The 25,681-nt window shown below is 38.7% G+C and overlaps 1 long non-coding RNA gene across 4 annotated transcripts; it reads left to right on the top strand.

Moving 5' to 3' along the window:
• The first annotated feature begins 7,714 nt into the window (after positions 1–7,714).
• On the top strand, positions 7,715–25,509 carry LOC135418787 (uncharacterized). 4 transcript variants are annotated; one of them, XR_010432675.1, is made up of 4 exons: positions 7,715–7,879; positions 19,334–19,379; positions 22,200–22,271; positions 25,381–25,509. It is a non-coding gene; the product is annotated as an uncharacterized LOC135418787 (long non-coding RNA). The 4 variants fall into 4 exon arrangements; XR_010432691.1 differs by having other exon boundaries at positions 7,715–7,910; XR_010432693.1 differs by having other exon boundaries at positions 7,725–7,763.
• Positions 25,510–25,681: the final 172 nt, after the last annotated feature.

Raw genomic sequence — 25,681 nt, 5'->3', positions numbered from 1 at the left:
TGCAGAAGTAATCTGCTTACAGGTAGCAACAAGAAGCACATGGACAAGTACTGTGTCAGAAATCTTTGACAGGCTCTTGTAGTTCAGATGCTTGCTGTCTAGAGCTTCTTCTCTTTTGCTTGTCCTCTCTCCTTTCTTAGCTTAAGAAGTGTGGCTTTTGCTTCTCACAGTATTGCTAGAAAAGGACAAAAAAAGAGAGAGGAATTGGTGGTGGTGAAGAGTTCTCTTCTTAATTCTTAAATTCAGTGTTTACAGGTAGCAAGAGAGAGATTTAACTTCTTTGCTGAAGAGGATTCAAAGCCTCATTTTTCAGGAGACTGACTTAGCTACAAAAATCAAATTGACTTTGGGGAACTATCTATTTCTCCAGTGTTTCATTGTTGTGGAGGGGGGGAAAGAAGGAGTATGACACTAGCTAATTGGTTAGGTGTGGGCTGCAATTTCTCTCTGCTATGGGTAATAAAGTATACAGAAGCATTTTTTTTGAGTACAAACTGGACTCCACATCTCCCTATTCCTGGTTGAGCCACTGGATTATGTGTGAGGGAACCAGAGCAGAGGAAGAAAGAGAATGCTCAGGATGCCAGTTGAAGGTTTAAAATGTCTCTTAACTCATTCGTCCATGAGGCTAAGCGATTAGTTTACCATACAGAAGCTTCTGGTGAAGTAGAGGCTTGAACCCAGTTCTCCAAGGTCTAGGTTGACAGTTTAACTACTACTTCTGGACTTCCTATTTGAGTGTATTCACTCTTCCCTTTGTCAGTTGTTGATCTAAGTTACAAATGTAGGGTTTCTCTAAACAGTAGATGGACTGAATGCATTAGGGCTTTGTACTCCACTATGTTTCTTTACAGTAATAAAATCTCAAAGAATCACCAATTTCTCTTTTTGCAAACTAACTCAGACTGATAATACAAAAATGAGAATGTTTCAAATCTGTGGTATGACCAAACCAGATAAGTTCAACTTTGGATATGTTTACAGTCAGATATCTTTGATAAAGACAAATCCTAGCAAGAGGAGGGTATGTAGGTGTGTACTTCTACCCCAGCTTCCACATAGATATCTCTTAGAAGCAGGCAAGTTGCCTTGCACAGGTTCAGTAAGGGGAAACATCTTTTTGTGTGTGTCATTAACAGTAGTCATCCACAGAGTTTGAAACACGAGAGCTGTATTTCTATAGAAAGAATAACTGTAGATAAAGTGAGGTGAAAAAAAGAATGAAGTAATATTTTTACGACACACATTTAGTTTGGGAGTCTGCATGCTAGAAGAAACTGAAAAATTGTTATAAAGGAAAAAATATCTTTAATTTCTGTTAATTTCCATTTGAAAGGTCTAGTGAGATGTTTTGTGTGGGAGTATTTTGTGGTTTGTCTTTTTTTTGTTGTTGTTTGTTTTGAATGAAGCTGAAATGAACAGTGTTCATTACTTGCTTTGCAATAGTTATATCTGCATTGTGCCTTGCTTGCTTCCCTGTGTATTGGTGTTACTTACTTGAATTTGCAGAGCTGGCAAAAACTGTTATATTTTGAGAACTGTAGCTAAAGAGTGAGGAAGAGGTAGGGGGAGGAAGAGAGGGAAAGAGTTGTTTTGTTTATTTTTTTGTTAAACTTCTGATGTCACACTGAATAATTTAAAACTGCAGTTTCAGTATGAGAAGTAGCTGCAAAAAGCCTCATTTTGTGTGTTATCACAATAATTTCTATATTGACTCTATGTACTACTCAAGCAAAATCAATGTGTACATACAATTTAAAATATTGATTAACCTTGTAACTGTATCCTGGCATCTGAGGTTCAGACTGGTGGATTATTTTTCCTCTATTACCCTCACAGTAATGGTTCTGTAGATTAGAAGTTGATTCAAATATACCAAATCCAGAACTATCTACAGCTGTAAGTGGCTAACAGAAATTGAACTCTGTAATGTTTGTGACTATTTACACTGTCTTAGCTTGATTGCCTCTGTAGCACTACTGGGTATTTTTAAAAAAAAATTAAATAGTAGAGCATTGCAACATGCAAATCAGAAGACAGAAATGACCTCACTGAGAGGCAGTTGGCAGATAAATGCTGAAATAATTTGGGAGAAGAAATTGTAGGGTGTTGTAATTTTTTTTTCTTTTGAAGCCATTTGCAATTAGGCTATTTACAGATTAATTTGCATATGAAGTTCAGGCACCCGAAGGCCAGCTGCCAATATGGCCCTTCTAATTCATGAATTCAGAATATTTCCTCTGTCCAGTTCCTGTGTTTCTGAAGGAAGCTGCATCTTGTCTATAGCAGTATCTCTTTAATACTGTCAGGAATTATTTCTAAAAACATAATGTGATTTTTAGTTTGAGGTATGGTCATCTCTAAGACTTTATTCATCATTGTTTATTCTGAAGAACAGTTGATAGAGCACTTTGCTACTACATTAACTCTTTCTTTAAGGAATTATGCCTGCCTGACAAGACCTCTGTTCTGGTATGTGAAGGAACACAAGACAATGTGCTCACTTATATTTTTAATTCTCTTAATCATATGTTGTTTCAAAAAAACCCCAGCCCTCGCATAACCAAAGGAGAACCAAAGAGTTATCTTTAGTTAATAGGCTACGTATAGAAATTGGGAAACAAAAAAGTAATCAAAAACCCCATTCTGTGATTAGTGTGATGAATAGCTAACCAATTAACAATATGTATGTGTGAATATAATACATTAATATTAAATGATACCTGATTTGAACATCACTATCTAATTGTAAAAAATGATTTTCTTGGTTTTCAGGCTTGCCTCTAAACTGGGAGCTTCACTATTAAACGTAGAACTCATCCTGTCAGTTATGTGCTCCTGACATTGACCAGACTGGGAGAGTTTGAATTCTCAAGTCCCAGTACATCTAACATTCATATTGATCATGTGCAAGTATTTGCTCAGCGTAGAGTTTTCTGAAGTGTTCTTGAGGAGGAGAGCTCAAGTGTGCTTACATCAAGGTCCCCTCTAGGTAAACTGGGAAGGTCTGTCAGAGACAAGGCTGAGAGAAAAACAGCCTAGGCAGCAATTGTCCCTGAGAAGGTTCTTCTAATGCGTCAGTCTCTCAGTATTTCGGTATAGATACAGCCTTTGACTCCCAAAAGCCACTAGTCCTCATTGCATTCCTGTACAAGTCCACAGTGCATTCCTGAGGTGTGATTTTTCTTCTTCCCCCCCCCCCCCCCCCCCCTTCTGTTTCAGGGGAATAGTTCAGGCAGTCTCTGTAAACTGTGTTTTTCTAACTCCTTGCTTCCATACTGCAAAATTATTAATGCTCCTTGTTAGGCTTTCTCTAGACAACTGGCATTGTCTAACAATGTCTGGAGAACAGCTGTTCTTTATCCTAAACACTTGTTCCTGTCCGTTCTCAAAACAACTTCATATCTGTTTGACAGCTTGCCATTTATTTTTCAGATAGTGGAAATGTCATCTTCTTTTCTAGCAGCCTGGTTTACCTGCTCATGGTTTTGACACTCTTCATTGGCATGGCTTTTGGGTATTTGAGAATTTCCATTATGTACCTTTACAGTAAGGTACTCTACATTGGCAGCAGTGCCTTGCCACAGTGCAGAAGCCCAAATAGATTTACCTCTATGCTGCCTGTAGATCTGTTCCGCTTGCTGTAGCACCCCCACAACTATTTGCCACCAACCAAGAGTCAGTATAGTGTCGGCCACTTCTCTCATTCAGCAATATCTGGAGCCAACTGGATGGCTTTTATTTCTGCAAAGTGACTTGATCTGCCTTTAACAGTTTTTGAGATATGTTATATGGGACTCCACAGAGCAGTTTTCCACTTCTGATGCTTTTCCAAAATATGACGGGACACGTCAGTAAACAGAGCATATTGATTCCCATTTTCTGTCAATTTGCTATACAGTGGGGCCTTTTGTGGCATGAGTCAGCTCTTTGGCGTGGTATCCAAAATATCTGCATTCTGCTCAGTCTGAGCAGACTCTGTGTGTCTGTGCGACCTCTTCTTGAATTTTTGGGTGGTTGGGGTTCCCCAGTCAAACCCATCATATGATCAGTGCTAACAACTTACCCCATGTAGTACTGGTTACACTGGAAAAGCCAAAATCAGACATTATTGAGTCCTGAAATTTTGTGTGCATCAGTAAAGGGAGCAGGTAAGGGAACAAGAAAACCAGTGCGGAGAACAAGAATATCAACACTGTGGCCAGCAACAGCAAGTAGTAACTTGACAAGCAATGGCTAAGCAGGTGTAACAACTGTGAATTCAGTCTAGCACATTCTGATAAAATATATAGTTATCTTGGTACACATGGTGTACCTGAAAGGGACTGTTTTGAGTTGGCTCCAGCTGATAGATTAAGTTCCCAACCAGTGTCTTGTTCCCCCAGCTCCCCTGTGCCGGGATGGGGGAGAGAACTGGATAGGCAGAAAAAGCCCCTCATGGGTCAAGTTAAAACCAGTTTAATAAGTGTGTGTGCACATGTGTGCACCTCTGTGTAAATAAAAATAAAAAAGTGATGCAAAATCAGTCACTCACCACCAGTAGATCGGTACCAAGGGGGTCTCCAAGCAATGGCAGCTTGGAAACACACCTGAGCATGACACTGTATGGTATAGAATATCCCATTAGAAAAACTGAATCAGCTGTCCTGGTAAAATCCCATCCAAACCTTTTAACCACCCCTAACATAATTGCTGAGGATGACAGGGTGGGAAAAGAGAAGATCTTAATGCTGTGCAAGGCTTTTGAGTGATAGTTAAAGCACTAGTATACTATCAACACTGGTTTGGCCACAAGTCCAAAACACAGCACCATGTGGGCTGCTATGAGGAAGGTTAAGTCCATCTCAGCCAGACACAGTGCTGACTAGTAATATCTTGTAGAATAACTGCTCTTTATTCTGATTGCTTGTTTACTCTTCTCAAAATGCCACCACCTCATCTAACCACCTGTCTTTTGTTTTTCAAACTGTCAAAATGTTTATGGTAAAAATACACTCCTGTAGAGGTGAACTTTTTTCCTTTTTAGCAAGAAGCTGACAGAAGGTCTGTGTGATACATGTGGAAAAAATTTAGATCAAACTATGTATTTATTGTATGATGTGGTTAGAAGTTCCAGCTGCAGACCATGACTATTGTGTGAGGTGCTGTACAAATATGGGATCAAAACAAGACTTCTGCCATGAGAAGAGTCACCATTTCCATACCAGAGTTGATGACAAAGCTATCTGAATCCAAGAAAATAGTGAGACAATATCAGTGTGATAGGCAGATCTCACAGATATCAACATCACAGTTGCTGTTAGTAAGCATTCCTCCAAAAATAGGACAAATTTAACTACAGAGAACAGGATTTTTTTTCTCTGGATTTGTGCTGGAGCAGGGATGGAGTACTCAGCTTTACTCAGTGGTCAAGAGATGGCTTGATTCTCAATATGCTTGTGGAGAGAGGAGAAGCTGTTCCTTTAGAAGACCTAAAAGCATGATTCACTTTCTGTGTGGTACTGAGTGCACTTCAGCTTCCAAGCCTTTCTCTGAGCAAGCGAGAACATGGGCACTTGGCACCTTTCAGAAAGTCCTTAAATGTGGCAGAATCGTGATCTTTCCAAACAGTTGTGATTGCTGTGGCAGAAGTCTGAATTTCCCTTGTTGTCAAATTCTATTTCTAGCTTAGCAAAACAAAAATCCTTCTTTACTGAGGATATGCAAATTACATATATCATCTACTTTGTCTTTAGACACAATTTGCAAACTGGCATATGGGGTTTTAAGTCCCTGATGATCACTTTGGAGGCAAGTCTCCAAGCACAACACTGGAATGGAAATCAAAACCTTTTGAGGAGGGGCTTGTTTTGTACTGATAACTGCTTACTTATTTTTCTGTAGAAGTATCTTTTGCCTTTAAATGGAAACATTTGAAATCCAAGAATGATTTTCAGAGGGAAAAGGCCTTTTGTTTTGTTATTTTTTTTTTAAATGCCATGTCAGCAGATCTAATGCCTCCAAAATAAATAATTGCAAGGTGCTTCTCTGCCGTGAATTCCTCTGATATTTTGACTCTTTTTTAATATATTTTTAAAACCGAGATAAAAATATAACCTCTCTGAACTTGACTGCAAATACTTATTGCCAACTAAAAAAGAAAGAGATCAGAAAAACAAGTGGGTTTTGATGGGCATTAAAAGCTTGGTTGTTCTTTCTCTTGTGAAATATTATGATGTTCTCATAAAACCCCTTTTCCTTTTAATGCTGAAGCAATGCTCCTGTTAATAATGTAATGCTGATGGCACCAGCCACCTCTAGTCATGAGAGAAATGAGCTGGCCAAAGCAATATTCTACTTGAGGGATTTGTCCAAGCAAATGTGCCCCTCACCCCTCCACACTAGAAGCTGCTGAAGAGAAGAAATATGATGATACCTTAATATGGTGAACAGCCACCATGTGTTTTTTGTTTGTTTGTTTTTTCCTTCTGTGGGTGAAATAAAATAATTTGATTTGTAAAGTAGGATAGCACACCCTGAATTGTGCTATGTAGATGTAGGAAAGGCTACTTTAGTAAAAGGGATCTATTTATTAGAAGAGTTTTTGACATGCTGGGACTAGAAGTATGTGCAGCAATAAATATGTGATAGATTAAAAAAACATACTATATTGATCTCATCTTTGTGTGTGGATCTAGACAGGAAGATGGTCTGAGATGGCTTTCCAGCCTTTATTTCTGTCCCCTTGTATTAGTGTGAGTCTTCCAGGCCACTTTTCACCATGTCAGAAGTAGCTGTTTGTCTTTTACGCTTCAAATTGAAAATGTGTAACTTGCTTCTAAGTGCTACCTTAACCCCGCAGTGAACTATGGAGATGAGCTAGCAATGGTGAATTGTAAAGAATGGAGTTTGCAAAGAATCAGTTACTTCCCTTAGTCTACTGTTCGCCTCTTACAGCTGAATTCAGGAATGAGAGTGTTGCTTAGCACTTGTACTTCACAAAATGCTACTACGAGGTAAATAGACAGAAGGCTCTCTATGGCTGCTCATAGTTGCTGGGTTAAATTTCTGCTCTGCTAGCTGGCCCCAGCACTCAATGCTGCCATATATCATACCAGGTGTGTGGGAAAAGGGGCCCTGTGCAACAAGAGTGGAGGCCAGCTCTGTGGGTGATCCAGCATCAGTTACATAGGCTGTTATTCTGGGAACTAAGAAGGAGTACTTGGGGGTATTGGAGGAAAAACTTGACATGACCCACCAATGTGCCATATCAGAAAGCCAGTCCAAAGAAGCATGGCCAGCAGGTAGAGGGAGGGGATTCTACCCCTCTACTCTACTCTTGTGGAACCCCACCTGGAGTACTGCATCCAATTCCAGGGCCCCCAACATATGAAGAACATGGACCTGTTGGAGCAAGTCCAGAGGAGGGCCATAAAAAAAGCTGGAGAGGGACTTTTTACAAGAGTTTATAGTGATAGGACAAGTGGGAACGGTTTAAACTGAAAAAAAGTAGGTTTAGGTTAGATATTGGGAAGAAATTCTGTGCTTTGAGGGCAGCGAGACACTGGGACAGGTTGTTCAGAGAAGTGATGGGTACCCCACTCCTGGAAGTGTTCATAGCCAGGTGGGATGGAGCTTTGAGCAACCTGGTTTAGTGAAAGGTGTCCCTGCCTCTGACATCATAGAACCATAGAATTGTTTGGGTTGGAAGGAACCTTGAAGATCATCTAACTCCAACAATTCTGTGATTTGCTTGGCTATGGTGACAGCTGAAAGCTAAGTAGGTATGGTGGACAGGAAGATCAGCCAAGAGTTTCATTTGTGGGGTGTGTTCAGGCTCAAGCAAGAAGTGCCTGAGCTGCTGTTTGAGCTTAGAGGTTGAAGAGTGAAGGAAGAACTGGTATGAGTAGAAGACAGGAGAGGATACAAGTGTCAGTAGGAAATTTTCATAAGGGAAGGAAGCTTTGCTGCATGATCTTATTCTTTATTACAATGAGAGGAAATGAAAATTGGGAGAAGGTGCATTAATCAATGAGTGAAATGTGTGTTATGCACTGGTTGGGAAATGTGATGTTTTGTGTGTTAGTCTGCTTGTGCAGTGCTCAGCACAGGTCTCTTAAATCTATGTGTTGGTGGTGAAAGGACTTCTCAACTATGTTCATTAGGAACATCCATGGGTGAAAATAATACAGTGGTCTGTGGTTTTAATCAAAAATTTATGATAATTGTGCTTTGCTGGTTATTTAGGGAAACAGATGTAGGCCCTGTGGCCATTTCATATTTCTTAATGCAGACCTAGCTAACATACAAACAGTGCTGAAAATTGTTGGCCTATTGAATTAATTGGCAGAAATCATCTTGCAGCTCTAATTCTCTGAGGGACATTTGAAAAATCTCAACAGCCCATACTACAGCTGCTAGCTTTTCCCCTATAGTGTGCAGAGGGGAATTGAAACATCTTCATGGGAAAATCTGATTAGCAATGTGGTCACTTAATTAAGGAGTGAATGATCTTTTCTTTTTGCTGCTGACTTTTCTTTCTCTTTCTTTTATTTTAGTGTTTTTTTTTTTTTTTTTTTTTTTTTTTTTTTTTTTTTTTAAAGAGGGGTGACTGCCTTCAGTCTCAGTCTTCAGATAGTGTGAATTGATCCACATCTGTCCATACAACTGAGCTGGTTAATTTTCACCAGCAGAGACTCTAACTTCCCAAGTGCAAGAGCTCTGGTGGGGGAGGGGGAAATACTGCCTGAATCTTTGGGAGAATGGTAAAGACTTGGTCCCGGATCACTGGATTCAGAGACAGTTTTGTCATTTGACTTCAATCAGATCAGGATCAGAAGCTCTGAACAAGGGCATCCTGAAAATGTAACTTGTGGTCTATTGGGATAAGTAGGAAGAGTTCTTCTGCAGTGTTGCATATTGATGTCAATAATATAATTCAAAAAAACCCCAACAACAGAGATATTTGAAAGGAAGTTCAGACTCTTTGCTTAAAAAATGAGAAAAAGGGAAATATACATATCAGTTGCTGCAGTTGTGATAAATTCAGAAGCAAAAGCCTGAAATTATGGTTTGCTTATTAATGTTATATTTCTTTGGCACCTAGAGAAAGCTATTGCATGAGGTCCTGTACAAAAACACACTGTAAAATATTTCTCTGCCCTGTACAGCTCTCAGATTAAACCCCCCCTCAACCCCCCCAAACCACTCCACTTCAACTCCCCCCCCCCAACCCCCAAAGAGACAGAAGCAAAAACTAACAAACCCATCCAGTTTAGGAGAATAGAAATCTAAATCTTGGAATCTTTCTGCTTTTATAGTTGCTGTAATAGGACAAAGTTAAGATTTTACCTTTATATCAGTACTTGGTTCAAATACTTGGATTATTAAAGAGCTGCAGTCTTTCTAAGAGCTGGGTGGTGTGGTGTGGACTGCCCAGTACATACGACCTCATCTTATTCTCTTTAGGGAGGAAGGAATGGAGGAATAGGGGATAGAAGGGACAAAGTCTATATTTGCTTCAAGGGACAGAAAGGTTTACTCTTTCAAGTAAAGCCAAAACCTGTGTTTTGGCCACAAGTACTGCTTGTCCTCTTTGGGCTGCTCATGTTCTCCAGCTAGAAACTTGAAGTCCTTTTGTGTGTGGTTCTCCACTTTACTTTTTAGACATATTTAATGGTTTCTGATTATTAGATGTAGAGCCTTTAGAATTAAAATGAATTACTCTGTATTGATCACTGTGGTTGTGGCACTATATTAAGGTATGAATGTGTCCTCAAGAGTAAGGACTATTTACCTATCTTGTGTTCTTAAAATGGTGTTGCCCCATAGGCTTTGTAGGAAGTAGGGTTTGAGCTTAAGACTATTGACTGTAGGTAGAATCACTCCAGAGATAATGGTTGTATTATGAGTGTAATAACAGAGGTAAAACTGGGTAAAGAAAATGAGTGGGGGCTTAATACTGCATTTAGTGAAGAGTAAGCAGAATCAAGCAGAGGCTTGACAATATCGGTGGATGATATTATTAAATTTGTAATGAAAAGTCTTAGAAAATATATTAGCTGACATGGCCAAGGACAGTCTCTGTAGAATTTGAAAGCAGAGGAGGGAGCTTGGTGATTCTTGGAACAGCCAACAGCAGTGTAGAGTTAGGGGACTGGGAAATGTTTTTTAAAATTAGAGAGGCCTGTAGGAAGGCCAGAAAATTGATCATGCAGGATTTTAATTACCAAGATATCGATTAAAATAATAAGTATGCACAAATTAAGAAAGGGTACATAGTGCAAGATTGCTTTCTTAAGCTGTTTGTGAGCTTGCACAGCCACACACTCTCTTGGATTCAGCCCTGGGCAACTGAGCCAACTCTGGTGGAGAGGATCTATGGAGCACCCTAATGTCAGACTGGGAAGGATGAGGAGTGCTTAGGGAAGGACAGAGGTTTGTTGCTTTGTTTTTTTGAGGTTAGTAAAGGGCAATTTTGAGGAAATGTGTCTAAGGAATTTCTTCTCATTATGAAAATCTCTATCTGTAAAACTGAAAAATAACTGTCTTTTCCTTAGAGAGAATGTAATTAAAATGTGTCCTGGTAAAGTCTACATTGGCTAAAGGATGATGGGGGTAAAGTCAGTATGAAATTAGCATAAAGTATTAAGCAGCTACTTTCTTAAGCTGTAGCATAATCAGTGCAGTAAGGAGCAGGATAGGGTGACACACAGAAATGAAAAAGACTATAAAGTTAAATTTCTATTCAATTTATCAAAATATTTTTTTTTGCATGTCATTTCTCCTTTAGCCATTCCCCTTTCTAGATCACACTTTTAGAGCTACAAATGTTTTAACAGGACAGGTGAAGATGGTTATAACAGGATATGTTGAGGATATGTAATGGAGTATTATAGGTTGTCCTCCATAGGATTTATGGGTATCTTTTTTTCATGAAAACACTTTGGTTTCTTTTTTCTGACTTTCACAATGGGCCAGAGTAGAGGTGTTGGAGGACTGAGGTGAATTACAGAGAAACAGTCTTAGTTTTACTGCCCACTAGCAATAATAACTAGCCAGGCTTGAAGCGAGGAAGTAAACCATGTCTTTTCAGCAGAAAAACTATCCTACCTCTTAAGGAGAACACAAAGAATTCCTACTCACAACAGGTCCTGGAGGAAAGAAGTTACATTCTCAGGCACAAGGGAATAGTCATCTTATTAGAGGCATTTTTTGGGGGGGAGAGAAAAAAATAAAATAATCACTTTTATTCCCCCCTATATTAATAGTGCAGTAAGGGCCAGAAAAAGCAGCTACAAGAAAAATGAAGCAAATTAGAAAAAAAGCTAGGACAGAACTCTTCAGTAATGTTTTTATTATCTATTTTCCATAATGAAAGAATGGAAATAAGCTTTATTTAGAAAATCGTTTTCTTAAGTTGCTGGAATAATCAGATAATTTGCAGTAAAGCAAATGGCCTGCTTCAAATAAACCACAACTATTCAATATAACCAACATACAAGCCCATGTTTAGTAAGAAACAAAGTTAGAATTATTGATGTCTTGGTTCCAGTGTTTTTTTGTTTGTTCATTTTCAATAAATGTCTTAGGTATTCTAATCAGTCAAATGTGATGAATGGGAAAATGCAAGACAGGAGCCACATATTATATTTTAAAAATACTATTTAGCTTAAAGTTGATTTTTAAGGAAAAGAAAATGGGGCTTTCTATGTAGCACCCATATTAAAGAAAGAACCCTAATATAACTTAAGTCTCTTTTTAAGGGTTATGCTTTGGTTGGATTTGTCAAATAAGCTGGTCAATGTAAAAACAATCTACCAAATGGTGGCTGTGGGGTGAGGTGGAGATCAGGGAGGAAGGCTTCCCTCTCAAATGCTGTGGAAGATGTCATTTTAGTTCTGTCATCTGCTGAATGGACATACATTTCATAAAGTGCTCTCCTTATTATGTTCCCATATGGCTGCTCTTACTCTCCTACCAAAGCTATTTCAATTTATATAACATACTTTGTCCCCCTCATTGGATTGCTGGTGAACCCTGAGAGTGTTACCTCCTGTGAGAATAGCCAGGTGCTCTGCATAAGCACATACTCAAACCCCTCCCCTTCGTGTTTTACTCCTCTGCACAGGCATGTGGACAAAACACCTTACACTTGTACTCCATGACACAACTTTCTGCATTAATCTGGTCCCATGCACCCTCTGTACAGAAGAGCAGTGAAGTGTGTTTCTACAAATCCATCCATTCCTCCTTCCAAAACCACAGGCTGGGTCACCACCTGCCTACCACAAGCAGAAGTTAAAGAAAGTTGCAGAGAAGCAGGAAAGGATATAATACCCTGATATCTTTCTCTGCTTTTCTTGGCTGACAGTAGTGATGTGCACCCTGTTGTCCTGAGCTCTTCATTTGCCTGTTGCTTCCACAGCAACCTGACAAGCTCATGCTGTGGGTGAGTTAAAACTGGCCAAACTGAGCATCCTTTCTCTTTGTTGCCCAGGTGATGTAAAACAAAACCTTAAAGCATAGATGTTATTTCTTAGTGATCCTAATAGATACTTCTTCCTCTGTATGCCTTCTGATTATATAAGTGGCTAGAGCTGCCCTTCTATCTTTCCTAGCCTCCTTTCCCCACTCTTGCAAGTTCATGTGCTACCCTAGCTTTCAGCTCCTGGTGAAGAACAGATATGCTGGGGCTACCCATCTGTAACGGGGCTACCTTTGCTTACATCTCCAGTACAAGCTCCTCATTTCTTGAATCTGGGTTGCTGCTGTTGAGGACTGTATTTAGTCTCTCAGCCCCAGCGCCATGGTGCCAGGTGAAGTTTTTTCAATCTCTTGCTTCAGAAAATTATGAAGGAACAGGGGAAATCACTTTGAGCGAGTGGATAGATATTCAGGGCAGGAATGCTAAAATCAAGTAGAGAAAAATATTTAGTGGATATGGATCGTTTTTTTGCTATTTCAACCTGTCCCTGCCTGTCAGTTATTCCTGTGGCACAGAGAACATAAACCAAAATTAGTACTTTGAAGTTAGGGTAGGGCTGGCAATTTAAATCAATTGAGAATCTGCTCTCTGTTTTATGACCGACAAAATGTTAGCTTGGTTCAGACATGCTTACTGAGCCCCTCAGCTTTCAATGTGAAGTTCTTGTGGCAGATAATGGCTGGAAGTTTTTGCTGACTTCTGTGAGGGAAAGGGAGGAGTTCTCCTGATCTTTTAAACTTAGCAGAAAATCACAGAAGCAGCAAGGTTCAAAGTTATAAAACCTTTTTAATATCCAACAGATATGTAATTTTGTCCTTATTAAAGACATTTGCCTAATTTTTATGTAAATAGCCACAGCCTGGTGGTCACTGTAATCCAACAACGTTACTGCTGGCAAACAAGGGATTAAGAAGAAAATGCTGTATTGAAATTAAAGCTGTAGGGCCTGATAGAGCTATGTTACCATTAAATTCTATAGATACTGTATCCTTCTTGCCAGCTCCATTGCGCTTTAATCCAATGCTCAGGGTTTATTATAACTAAAAAGTACTTCTTTAATCCTTTTTTCACACACTGTAATGCAAACCTTGATGCTGATAATCCACCAAGGTTTGCGCATTTGTTAGATCTCCACTTCATTAAATTACCAAATTTTATTGGCAGCAGAGCAAGGTGGCAAAATGTCAGCATGGCTTTACAAAGCCAGCAGTTGCTCACTTTTAAAGATGAATATGATCTCTATGAATGCCTGTTTACTACATTTCAGCATCAACATGTAGAAAGTGATGGAGGGATGGGAGGAATTCCACAGCAGACTTTCAAATTCCAGTGACATGTATTTTTCTCAATCGGCATTCTATTGAACCAAGAAACCAGGGGATATGGGTTTACAAGGACATAGAGTCTGAACTCCATTGCTAGACATCTTGGGATTTGTTGAGTTTGCACTTTGTTAGTGATATCATATGGTCTTTGAGTGTTCATCAGTATTGTGGCATTTGATATTGCAAACACATGCCAAAAGAAACAGAAGTCCAACATGAAACAGTGGAATCAAAGCTGCATATGTTTTCTAGTGGTTGATAAAGTGTTTTCCCCCAGCCATCTGAGTCTGATCTGCAGAGGCTAATCTCTGGAATTTGTGATGGTGTTCCTGGTCCCTAATCAGTGTTATATTTCATGTACGTTGTGCTGGGGCTTTCTTGGGTTGAGGAAAGGAACTACTCAGTGTAATATAATGTCAGTAGCAGGACTGAGGATCTTTATATATATTAAGGTTCATCCCTGAGGGACATTGGTGCAATTCTAGTTTGGATGTTGATCATTTAAATTCTTGATTCAAAGCTTTTGCCATTTTCTTTTTCTTTTCAATCCAAAATGCCCCATGGTTCAAACCCATTCCTTCAAATAGGCTCTTAGTCATGTCATCAGGACTTTTGGTTGTCCTTAGGGCAAATAACCACTACAATGAATGAACCACCACTAAACCAAACTGCATGCTGGGAAGTACAAAAGAGAAACTTTATAAGGAGTCTGTTAAAACCAATATGGGATCTAACACCCCATGTTGGGACAAGATTTTTTTGTCCCTAGAATAACTAAAGAAGTCTCATTTTTAACAGTGCTTGAGAAGTACAGGAGACAATAATTTAGTCACACTTCACTTGGATTCCTCAGGAATGTCTTTGTTTAGTTTTAATACAACTGAATTCAGTTGTGATGAGGCAGAACACATACCTGAATGGAACAAAAGCAGTCTCAAGAGAAACCTGAAACGGGATTTACATTTTATGGGGTTTAACCTTATGGCTCCTAGGAGGAATGAATCATGCTTCTGTGAGAAATGACCTAACCTGATCTGTTGTTTGGCTGGAACTGCATAACTGGAAAGGAATGCAGTGGATGCAGAACATAGGCTTTGCAAGTATAGTCTGTTTGTTTGGTTTTTTTTTTTTTAAATTATACACACACGTGCACACACGCACATATATATATATATATATATATATATAAACCCTATCTATAGTTTTCTTTGAGCTTTGTTCTTGAACAATTTATTTCCATTTACCAGCACCCCAGTGCTGTTGCTTGGTGAGAGCTACTAGACTGACCTGCCATTTCCAAAGGCCAGGGTATAAGTAAAGAGCAACATACAAGAGTTGAAGAAATGCACATAAAGGTGCTGTGTAAATTTGCATCAACTGTGCTGAGACATTTAAGTTCTGTAAACTGTATGTTGGCAAGATAAAGACCAGGAATGTGAACAATTATATTAGGTTTAAAAAGAAGTTTCTACGAGAAGGACAATTGGGTGAACAGATGTTCTCACTCTCAAAATTATTAGTTTTAATAGAGATGTATGATAAACTGTAGTTATCTAGTGACTTAGTCTATGTAAAGGCATAACACATACATAAAATGCAGCTATAATAAGGGACAACACTGCAGGAATGGAGAGGTAGATTAAGTGCCTTAAATTATGTATATTCATCTTACCTTGAGAGGAGATATGAACTAGATGACTTTTTGAAGTCCAAACTATTTCTATGTAAGTCTATGAATTTCCATTATTTTCAGTGCTTTTTATGGGGAAGGGTGGAAAAGTGCTTTAACTGCAAACTTCTCTATTTGACTGTGCACATTATGTTTCTTTTGTTGAGGAAACCTAATAATTACCCTGAAAATCAAATCTGTTGTCTGTCATTGCTAGTACTTCTTGAATTTCTGAACATAAATAATGCTAATGAGTTTACATGGGATATTATCTGCTAATAAATTCGGTAGTAGAGTGAGTATCACAACTACATATACAGAAAATAACATAACTTGAAAAAAATAAGATAGACATAGTGGTACTCTTATCCAGTTCGGTGTGATCCAAATGCAACGGTCCTATTATGGCACATCGTTCTCGTCATACCTTATTAAATATAGAAGATGGCTACTCAGAACTCTTAGATTATTTGTGTGATCCCCTCTGTTTCTTGAGTGGATCCCATGTGAAACCACTTGGGATTTTCCTGCATTCTGTTTTTCTCTTTTTTTTCAAATAGAGAGGCTAGTTCACCAGAAAGTTGTACAGTGGTGTAGTGCATGGAATAAGAAGGGAAATTTTCTTAAGCAAATTTGATGTTTTAAATGACAGTGTAAAATACGTTGTTACTAGATTTGACATTGTCTTTCCAAGTAGTGTGTGCTTAGGTACGAATGGGACGGTGCTGTCCCATTCATACCTAAAAGGAAGTATGTTCTCTGCAGCAAAAAAAGTCTGAAGGGCTTTACAGCTGAGACAGTGAATTTAGTATAGAGAATTCAGCCTTGCATGTTACAAATAAAATTACTGGTAGTTTTGCTAGTTGGGATAAAAATTCATAAGGGAGGGTAGTATGTATGCTCCAAGGGCATAAGCCAAACAGTGACTGCCTGAAATGGTCCTGAAATTGGCCCACAGTGGGGGATAGCTCTGCCTAACTGTCCAGTGAAGGCCTTTTATCCTTTCTTTGGAATCACTTAGACCTGTTTACTCTCTGAGTTGGGATAGAAGTATGTGTTGACCATTGATCTCATCTACTCTGGCAACTTCAGTGTGGGAGTCATATCTGGTAAAACAATGACAGTGTGTTTTCAGAATATGTCAGCTTATATGTTTCGACTGTGGGGGCTGAGAAGTACCTTGAGTGATTAATACAAGATTGGACTCAGAGATGTAAAAATAGCCAGGGCTGGGAATAGCCCTAGCAAGCAGCAGTTTTTGGGTATGGAGTGGCAGGGCACAAACCAAAAACACACGGCAGGGGAGAGGGAGATCCAGAACTCTTAGCTCCTCTGTCTCATGTTTTTCTCCCCTGTTCTCATATTGGTATGGGATCTAGCCGTAAATCTGACCCTGATTAAGGGGTATTTGTCTAATCACATGCTCCTGGGAATACAAAAGAGACAAAACTGGGGAACTTGGATCTGCTTCCTAATCATATCCTAGCCTGTAGGGAAGAGTAATCAGCTTTAGGTCAGAATCAGCAGCAGGGTACTTTTCCTTCCATGCTGGCTCAGTTCTAGTAGCTGATAACCAAAAGTGCAAAGAGGCGGGATCATATGTATGCTCCCTTATCTTGGGCTTTTTTTTTCTCATGGTCTGTGTTGCTTTGCAACTGCTGCCTTTTGGGTGCAGGCCCTGTCATAGGGGAAGGCATCTGAAGTTCTCAGCCCCCATCTGTTTCTTCCTACTTGGCAGAATGCACTGTCCTACTCTAAAGCAGGGATTCTTGTCCAGAGATAATTTTAGCTCCCACCCTTTTAAGAACTGCTTGTTAAACTCTGTACAACCTTTTCTGGTCTCTGTGGATTTGAATCTGTATAAAACAGCGTGAAGTAGTATCAGATGAGGACAATACAGGTTGTGTTCTTGGGACTCATTAATGGAAGGGACTCTAAAACAAATGGTATCATGGCAAAGAATAAACCAAAACAAATATGTACCTGCTCTACTGTTATTTTTTTGTTGTTGTTTGTGGGTTTGGGGTTTGCTGTGTGTTGTGAGTTTTTTTGGTTTGTTTTTTTTTTTTTTTTTTTTTTTTTTTTGTTTGTTTGTTTTTTTTTTTGTTTTGTTTTTTTTTTTACCACTGTGAGAGACAAGGTACTGGGCTGGCTGGATTTTTGGTCTGACATGATACTGACCATCCTCAGTAATGTCCTTAATGTTCAAAAATTACTCGACAAAAAAAAAATAGTGTTTGGTTCAGCAATAATATTTAATGGCTGTGGTAATCAACACTAGACAATTACTATTTTTTTTTGGTTGACAAATAACTAAAATCTCAGAGGCAATTTCACTTTATGTTTGTGACTATGGGAGATGTTCCCCCTTTTCGGGGGTATAAGGGAATATATGGGACCAGATTTCTTTTGTGCTGTTTTGACTAGGAAGAAAATTTTACACGTAAATCTAAGGTAAAGGTTTGACCACTGAAAAGAAATTATGGCTGTTTGCTGCTGTCCAGGATTAAATTGGTGGGTTTATTTGCATAAGTGAGGTTAAATGCATGCACTACTGCCAAGGTCTGAATTTGTTCCACTTACATGTATATATTTATGCATATTATGGTCTCTCAAGTTGGATGTGTAGGGTGTGTATATCTATATGGTGTAGTGCATATATACATTTCTACAATCACATATACACATCCTATATATGCATGTATGTGTAAAGTGATAATTTATCATTGCCAAGTATGAACAATGCTTAAAAACAAATCCATCAATACAGGTGTTTGACTCTTTTATCAGTCCTGCCACAGAACCTTTTTCCTGGATGGGAGAAATAATGAGGGAGAAAAAGGTGCTATTCATAGAAAATGGATCGCCAAAACAAAGTTTCATAAAATGAGGTTTTCCTCACTTTTCATTAAACTTCTGCCATTTTAAAATATACATATTTTTTTCCCCAGAAAAAGGTATGTTTTTCTAAAAGCTTCTTAAATGCTACTCTTTCTTATTCCACTCTTCAAAGAGCAGCAGCCACGCTATCCCTCTTTTCAACTTCAAACTGTGCTGCTCTGTCAGTCCAGCACAGCGAGAGTGCTTTCAACCTGAGAAGAGAATCTATCTCCTTTTTTTGGAACCTTGAGAAGGACTTTTTGAGAGCGCAGCAATTAGCATTTCCTTTTCACCCAATGCACCTTTCTTGACTTTTGTAAAAGTAAACTAAATAGTAATAAACATATATTTACACGTGGTTCCCTTGGGTCCACGTGTTCAGAGACACCCTTTGTTCATACTTTACAGGGATTTTTGGGTCCTATTATTTGGACCTTTAGCCAGATGTTATGGTGTCTATGAAACTTTTCACAGGCTGCTGACTTTATGTGGGGCAAGTGTGAATTGACTTTGGTTTTCTCTCAGGGATAACTTTATTCTACACAGAGTAAAAGGATTTGGTAAATGTCAAAGGAAGGAACCACGAGCCATATTAATCTTGCTCGCTATGCAACCAGACCTTTGGTGGTTTTTATTCTTGGTGGCCCACCTTGGTTGCAGCAATGTGAACTCTGAATGCCAACAAGGCACCAGGCAATTTAAGCAAAGTTGAGCTCCACAGTTGCATCCTGCTCTGTACTTGCACTTTGCCCCAGGTGATTTGACAGCAAGGGATCAATGGCTGTAGTCTGGATAAGGTCCTAAATGAGGCCTTTACGGGTGTAAGCGCTGGAGTGGAAAGCAGAGGAAATGTGCTGCTGCTTTTCCTCTGACTATAAATAGCCAGGTCATCAGTACAAACTTTGTGGATGTCTGACACCAGCATTTTGAACTGATTTGTGGAACACCACTGAGCATTCTGAAGAACGCTCTTTTTTTCCTTTTTTGTTCTAGAAATTTGCCCGTGCCAGCTTCATGTGAAATGTGGGGCAGGCTGCAGGTAATGTCAAAGACACCATATTAGTTTCATTTATCTGAAATACTTGGTGGTCCAGGTCTCAGCCCACAGAGAAGTCCTTGCACTGTCTCACCAGAAGCAGAATCCTGCGGGCTGCAGTGAATGGCTGGGGGTTTTTTAGGGGGGGAACCACTGCTGAGGTCACATGTGTGTCCTGTAGGAGACTTAGACCCCAGACCACTGGTACAGCAGAGGAAATGAGCTACCGCTTTTGGTGTAAGTGAGGACATTGAAATCAGCCAGACTAAACGGGACAAGGATGTGCCGTGTTATTGGGGTGCCTCTGTGACTTGTAAAAACACCTGTGGGAAAAAAAAGTACTTAAAAATGACCTCACCAAGGGAATGTCTATAAATATAAAAACCTTAAGAAACAGAGAATTCTAAAGTAAGCAGCATCTGCATTTTCCTTGAAACCGTATCTTTTTATCTGTGCCTCTCCTAGCAAGTAAATATTTCCTGGTCTATAAACACCTCCACATTTACAACACACTTCTTAGGCAGTAACTTGCCCGAATATCCTGTGGTAAGACAAAATCCTTCAAGTGTAAAGGATTTGTTAATGGAAATTGGTTCAATCAAGCTTCCCTTTCCACCACTGTCCCCCTCCCCACCAGCACGTGCACAGACTAAGCAGAGGCTTGTTGCTTCTCTACGGTAATATGAATTTTGAGTTGTTGATAAATACAAGCAGGTTAACAACTAACATCAAAGGTTTACCAGATTAAAGTCAAAGGAAGATGGGATTTTCAAGGGCTTGAATAAACAAAAAGGGTGAGATTCTTAATTATCTTTCTAATACAAGACTCGGTAGGCTTAAATGAACAGAGGAGCAAACATCATTCTGTGCACTAACCGCCACACTACTGGGTTGCTTACTGTAAGTCAGTTAAAGGCTACATAAGGAATGAAAGATAAGACAAATAGGTATGTCTGTAAAGTGAGAGATCACTAAAAAAAGGTGACTGTTGTGTTTGATGTAGTAAGAGGTGGAGGAAAAACTAACTATAGCTTAATGGGCATAGCAGATTCTGAGACATATATGGCAATTATTAGTCATACTATTTGAATCTGAAAGGGCATCAGTTCAAAGGAGTGCTTAGAAAGGCTCAGGCTGGAAAAAGCAAGCTATTAAATCAGCTCTGCTCCTCCGAGTGCATGTGAGGTTTTTTCCCCCTTTTCCTGAAAGTCTTAGGGTACTTTTTGAGAAGAGTATGATGAAATTTCACAAGTGTTGCAAGAAGGATAAGGTTTGTATGTATTACTATTGTAGAGATTTTTAATTCTCTCTAAAAAAGCCAAATTTACCTGTTGTTAATATAGTCATATTGAGAATAGGACACAGGTACCACCTGCTTCTGTGAGATTAAGATAGTTTAAACAAAACTGCACAAAATGTGTCAGATATTTATGAAGAGCATAATTTCTAATCTTCTATCCACCATTGTGCTGTCACTGAGTAATACAAAGAGGAACCATATAAATTTAGAGATGAAGTAAAAAAAAACCCAAACACTGAATTTAACCCATCATCACATATTGCTCATACTTGAGTTGAAAACACAAAAGGTGAAAATTGTAATTACATTTGTAATTATTCATGAGATGTAAAAGGCATAGATACCTTTAAGAAACCAAAAAACTATCCTGCTTCAGTTTGACTTCTGAATTTTTCATCTAGTTTCTGTGACTGAGAGGGTAACTGGGAATTATTTTTATAATGAATCCTTCATACTTCTTTTGTTAAGAATACCCAAGGACATCTTTTATTTCTGTCAACAGAATAAGCGCATGTTGGGTGCTAGCTTAGTGTGCATACTCACAAATTTTAAAAAGTATTTAAAGCCACATACGATTCAAGACATGGTGTTCTATTGAATAGTTACAGATGAACAAGTGTAAGCAGCTAATATCGACTTTGTTATCACAGCCCATAAAGTAGCTATTGTGCTGTCTTGATTGTATGCTAGGTCAGTGGAATTCAGTGTAAATTGAATGTGGAATGATATAAGTACTATATAAAATAATTGCCAAGAAGCAAAAATCTCAAGTTTTTCCGCTTCTGACTGTTTCACATGTTACTAAGGTATTTCTCTTACCTGCTTAGACCTGATTACAGTTGTACTTAGTTTGCTCTACAACTCTGCATTTCTTCTGCCCACCCTCTCCCATGCCCTGCCTTTAATTTTTAGAGATTTGTTTTGGTCATCATATTGTTGCCTGTTTTCCGAGTTTATTGAACATGGTAAGGGTTCTTATACCGCTGTAAAGGAAATTACTTGATCTGTTCAGTGACTTGACATTATGTATTAGTTTATGTCACAGTTTTATCACTCTTATTTTTACTTAATGTTATCTTCTTTCACTGGTCTTAGTTGTTCTGAAAGGATACAATTTTATAATTTTTTTGGGGTGGAGGAGGGTGGTTGGAGGTAAAACAGAGAGACTATTCTGAGGTCTAAGTAGTTAACGTGGCAGCCTGGTACCATTTAAGTGTATGGGCTTGCGTCCTAGAATTTCTTCCCGATTTTATATTCATTTTGTCGAAGTGATGTAAACAGGGTTCCATAATTATGTCCATGTGAGAGAACAAAACCTCAGAGACAGATGTACACTGTGCAAAATGGAGCATGCAGCTGAATGTAACGAAGCATGCCATCTTCTGAGATATAGCATAGAGGGCTAGATGTTGGCCAGCTCACACTGTGTACTACCATACTGCACGTTATTATGAAATCAGCTTTTCCTTAGCTTTGTTTTCATTTGTAAGGCAATATGATTTTTTGGTTTATTATCTTCACAGATTCTACCTCATAGCAACAGTTTACTATGAGATGCGTTACATAGGTTTCTGTACAGTTTTGGAATTTTGGAGGTAATAAAATATTTTCTTTTTCTTGATTCCCTATTTTACATCTTAAGAATATGCGTGACTCCACAATTCATTGATCTCAAACTGCAGTATTATTTCCAGTTGGGATGTTGAAATGCTCAATGTTTCACCTGGAGAGCAGCTGTAGGGCTCATGAGAGTTGCAAGAACGTGCTGTGTATTTCTCATAGGTAGGTAGAGGACACCATCGAACACCACATCTTCTTGTCTTTTACCTTGCTGATTTTGCACTGACCACTACCAAAGCTTTGTATGCAACAAAGGTAAAGTGTGAGGTGTTGATTGCTTCATCCACCATCCCAACAGTCTGCTTTAGCAGGCTGTTCTCACCCCTTTGCCATTATATAATTGTTGCTATGGTGAATTTGGAAAATGTTGGCTATTAACTTGATGCTGAATGAGGCATACTCTCATCTCATTGAATGGAGATTTATCCACATAACTCCCAATAATGTGGAGGTATAGACTTGTTTCTCACACAGGAAGCTCTGTAGTTTGCAACAGCCTTTGAAATAGCTGTTGAGAGATCCTGTGTCACTGTCATGCCAACCAAATGGAAGGGTTTTTACTTAATGAGGAGAATAATTCAGAGACCTGCCTCTCTCCTGGAAAAGGAGTGAAAAATAGCTCATTCTGTATTTTCCTGTTCGTTAGGGTTTCATAAAATTACTAATGAGAAATGAACTAAAATTACAAATTATCAGGTAAGTGACTACAGTTTGGTTTCCATATGAGCTTACTCCTTTGCGATTTCTGTTGCCAAATCAGTAAAACACCCCCATTAGCCTTTTTTCCCCACTTCTTGTGTACCAGTGTGGCGAGTACTGAGAGTTTCATGTCAGTCATGTGCTAATGAGGGCAGCATGCAAGCAGTGAGCAAATGTGAGGACTCTTTCACAATTTATGAAGAAAAACACATGTGCTCCTCCATTATGTAGAAGAGCAACTTAGTTATTCTGTGTCTCTGTCCTTCACTTACTGCTGATCATAGGACTCTGGGTATGTAGAGGAGGAGACGACCAGACAGATGGAGGGGTATGAGTGCTATGCCACTCCCCAAGAGAAAGAAATCATGAAGGCATGAAGTAGCCCAATATTATATTTTCTTTGAAGCCCTGCCTAAAAGGGGCAAAATATTGCTAGGACTGTGGAGCCCAGTTGTAATAGAAAGGGGTCTTCAAACTCTCTTGGGAATCTAGGCTAGGCAGAAAGGACAGATTTTGTCCATGAAATTTTTGAAGTTTGGGCAATGTGATGGTGGAAACTGCATTCAGTAGCTCTATCTCAGAACTCAGACAAGGTCCTCTACTGGGTATCTTAGTGCATATCTCCATGGAGAGACAATCAAAGCCAACTTCTCATTTTACAAGAGAAGGGATGGCCTATCCCGAAAGAGAGAGAGATATTATCTGTTGCAGTGGTTATAGTGTCTGTTATAAACTGCATATTTCAAATGAGAACAGTGATAAACTGTGTTTAATAATAATGACCCATAATATTTGAAAGGAAGCCACCTAGAAACAAAGAAGAGAAGATGGTATATGTCTGCACAAGTCAAGTGTGCAAAGAGTCAGTCTTAATTAACTCTGGCAACATGACTGTTGCACAAGTTAACAGGAGGTGTAAGGAGCATCTGCCTGCCTTGTTCTAACTGACACAATGGATATCTTACATTGCAAAAGAGACGGTGCAGATGCTTTAAGTTACAGAGCAGATGTCACCCTTCAGGAAAAGAGAAACTTCAGACATGGCTTTTCTTATAATTGAAAAGCATTGTCAGCTTGGCAGCTTCTTGTATGTTTAAATGACAGATATTCATGCTAGTTGAAAATGAACCCTGCTCAGCAGACATTGGCAATGTTTTTTTATTTCCCCATTTCTCATTTCTAAAAGGCTAGTAGATCATTTCTGTTCATTAGACTTGATAGGAATTAAGCATGGAAAATCAATTTCCTCAGCCTCTTTTCATCTTGGGGCTGTCCCAGGTATTCTGCCTTGAAACTTCTTAGTCAGCCATGGTATGTGAACGTGGTACTGAAAGGTGAAAGAAAAAATCAAATTTTACCCAAGGAATGCAAGCACCATCTTTTGCCCATTTCCCTTTTTCTCTTGCTAACATCTTACTCTTTTTAGTTTTGCCTGTCCAGCATTTGGGATTATTCACAGAAATCTAGGCAAAATGAATGTTAGAGAAGCCCTGAAAACATAAGCTATTCAAACTGTGCTTCTCTATAGTAGAATATACACTATAGAGGCATATGCACAGTTAAAATCATTTGTCTTTCAAGGGCAAATAAGCTGAAATATTTCCTTTTTTTTTTTTTGGCATCACCAAGCAAAGACATACTTTCTTGCACTCTATCTCTGCATTTACTTACCTATCACATCATCAAGGTAGATTGCTTTTCCCATTATGCAGGTTTTATGAATAATGCTTTAGAGCTACAGTCTGCACAAAAAGGAATCAGTGCAAATCATTATCTTGCTAGTATGTATAAAATACACCTTTACGCCAGTGTGAGAATTTGTTTCAGTTTTGAGTCCCATGCTATCTCAAGAGGGAGGGTCCTACAGCATGGCTCTCTGGTGAATGATGCTGCATGGAAATGCAAAATGAGATAAAATGTTTTTGTCAGATGAAGTTGAATTGTTGTGAGTTTCAATTAACAGCATTTTTTCTCTGTCCTGGAATGTGTAGATCTGAATTTCATGAAGATGAATTTGAATTTTTACAGCACTTGAAAAGCTGAATTTTATCACCTGCTGTCTAAACATTTAGGTTAAAAAAATACTGATTTGCTGTCTATGTTGTTGCTCATCGGCAAACAGTATAGCAAAGGGATGAGGTGGGTCTCAATTACTTCGGGATCATTGTGTAAATTTAGTAAAAAGCATTGCAAAGTTAATTGTATCATTTTCGTGGTGTAATTTAATTACGTTAATGATATTTAAAGACTTTACTCCAAATTCCAAAGACTCTAAAGCCAGAACACTGTCTTCTTGCATGCCTATGTGTGTCCAGAAGATATCAAACTTGCAAATATTGATGACATCATCTTAACAAAGCATTTACTAAGGTGTCTTTTTTTCAGGGTTCTTCCTCCTTGGATTCTAGAGAGAGATACCTTTTTCACCCTTGCTATTTAGCAAGTTTTGGACTAAATTGCACAAGATGTTGTACTCATGTTCTATTCTAATAAATTACATGAAATATGAAGAAATTGTAGATAGAAAAATGTATTTTATTTTGGTTTTGAGAAAACAGTTGCAGTGAAAAATGTGTGACCTATAGAAAGGTAGTTTTAAAAGCTAGACAGTGTTTGTCTCTAGTATCTGACTGCATTGAAGGGGTCATGCTGTTGTCTAAAGGTCTAGCTGCATCATTACCAACAA

This window comes from Pseudopipra pipra, chromosome 1 (assembly GCF_036250125.1).
Source record: "Pseudopipra pipra isolate bDixPip1 chromosome 1, bDixPip1.hap1, whole genome shotgun sequence".
NCBI classification, from domain to species: domain Eukaryota; kingdom Metazoa; phylum Chordata; class Aves; order Passeriformes; family Pipridae; genus Pseudopipra; species Pseudopipra pipra.
This window is presented reverse-complemented; position numbering and strand designations above follow the sequence as displayed.